This window comes from Gekko japonicus, unplaced genomic scaffold (assembly GCF_001447785.1).
Source record: "Gekko japonicus isolate JY-2015 unplaced genomic scaffold, Gekko_japonicus_V1.1 scaffold1178, whole genome shotgun sequence".
Classification (NCBI taxonomy): domain Eukaryota; kingdom Metazoa; phylum Chordata; class Lepidosauria; order Squamata; family Gekkonidae; genus Gekko; species Gekko japonicus.
In genome coordinates, this window is record NW_015160247.1 from 129215 (window position 1) to 131678 (window position 2464).

Below are 2464 nucleotides of genomic sequence, written 5' to 3' on the forward strand. Positions count from 1 at the left end.
TCCCTCCTTCTTCCCTTCTCGCTCTTTCTTTCCTTCTTTCCTTCTCTTTCTTTTCCTCTTTCCTTCCTTCTTTCCTTCTCTTTCACTCTTTCATTCCTTCTCTCTACACACCCTCTCTCTCTTTCCTTCCCTCTTTCCTTCTTCTGCGGCCCAACTCTAGTGAGAAGGGGTTTAAAGTCTCTTTGCTTCCCCCCCAGGAGGCTTTTGAATATGCCCCCCCTTTTGCTTCCCCTTCTGACATCACTTCCGGTGATGTCAGGGGGCGTTGCATATGCTAATGAGCTATTATGCTAATAGCCTAATAGCTCATTAGCATACCGTGTGTTAATGAGCTCCTGCAGCTCTTTTTCTAGGAAAAGACCCTTGGTGGGGAGGGGAAGGGAAAGGAGTTTGTAAGCCGCTCTAAGACTCCGAGTGAAGGGCAGGGTATAAATCCAGTCTCTCCTTCTTCTTTTGGAATGCTAGACCCTGACTTTCTGTCTATTTTATCCTATAAAAGAGGAACCTTGAATCTTGTTCAGTATGCCTGCTTGATCTTTTTTCTTGCTTGCATCAGGATGTTCATCTTATTAAAACTGCATGCTCCGGTAGCCTAAAACCTTGGGTGAATTTGTCTCTCTCCCAGATGTAGAACGTGGGAAAAGGGAGAGTTATATTAGGCTTTTGAAAACTCCCCTAACATTTTTGGTCTATATGCTGTGGGAAACAAAGTCTCTTATACCACTTTCAGCTCTCTTTAAACATGACTCCAGCCAAGTATTAGAGATATTTTCCAACTAGGAATGCTAGGGTCACCAGCCCCCGGATGGGAGTGGGGCATCCCCTGATTTTGTGGGCTCCTGCCCCCCCCCAGCAGCCACAACCCAGCGTGATGTCCCCAACGTGATGACGTCATGTGGAAGTAACATCATCATGCTAGAAATGTTGCACAGTGACACTCTTGTATTTTGGGCAAAACTATAGAGTTTTGCCCCAAATACCAGAGTGTCACTGTGTGATGTCCCCGGTGTGATGACGTCGCTTCTGCATGACATCATCACATCAAGGACGTCGCACACAACAATGTTGCCCCAACCCTGGAAAGCTCCCTCCCAACCCCCTGCTGAGGAGGAGGTAAGACCCGGCAACCCTATTTTAAGCAGAACTTAAATCCATTTAAATTGGTTTTCTCTTAAATGCCAGGCAAAAATGCTACTGTGCTGTAGGTCTCTAAAATAAACTATTTAAATGCATGGTTTGAGGGGGAAACCCAACAAATTGCTATTATGGCAATCATAGGCTATGCACTAAGATGGTTATCTATTCCTTAGGAAATCAAGGACTAGACAGTTTACGTTTAAGGCCCCTTCATTTCAGGAATCTGCTTCTGGGGCAGTTATACATTGACGACGACCCTGTGAGGAGCTTCATGCACAGCTGGGTGAATTACCAGGTGCCCTAACACCATCAAAATAAATACGCCTGTGTCAGTCTAATTTTAACATCCCACATTAAGTGGATGGGCTCTGTATTGATGAGTATCAACAATTCAGTAATCTCAGTTAGGAAAGGCAAAGGGGGCCCTCACCTGGATAGGCCGGGCAAGCCCGATCTTGTCAGATCTCGGAAGCTAAGCAGGGTCGGCCCCGTCAAGTACTTGGAAGGGAGACCTCCAAAGAATAACAGGGCCAGGACAGAGGCAGGTAATACCAAGCCACCTTTCTGAAATGTCCTAGCCCCACTAGGGTTCACCAGAAGTGACCACAACTTCCAGGCTCACAAGCACTCAAACACACACGCACACACACGCACACCGCTCACGCACACACACAAAAGGAAAGCAGAAGGGTGAACTGCACTGAACCAAAAGACATCGGAGGTGTTTGAGCAGACAGGGTCTGGTGTGCAAAGAAGAGAAGAAGACCCTGCAGGGGGCAGCAAGAAGACAATGAGATACGACAGACAGTGAGGTCAGCACCTTCTCTCCTGCTAAGCATCATTCCTTGTCTGCCTCTAGATTGCTACTCGTAGGCAATTTCCCCCTTCTTCTCGGAAGTTCCCCCCTCAACTAGTCAGGTAGCTAGGACCTATCTCTGTCTCTGCTCTTCACTATCAAGTCTGTTTATGCCCGAATAAAGCTTTATTCACACTTTAATCAGGTTGTGCACCTTTGCTGTGTTCATTACTCTGCCAACGAGAGGCATACCAACCAATGCAATCTGCAGTCTATATATTTGGACCTTTGGCTGTATCGTGGCTGCCTGACAATATTTATGAACTCCGGTACCATGTGTGAAACAAACTGAGGCTTCCATTCAGAGATTATCTCAGTCTTCATTCTACGCTTTGGTCACTCCCCCTCCCCCCAATTTAATAGCAACTGCCCCCATCTCCATGAAAAAACCTCCCCCCCCGCCGTCAAGTCACAGCTGATTTATGGCCGCCCCGTGGGGCTTTCAAGGCAAGAGATGTTCAGAGGTGGTTT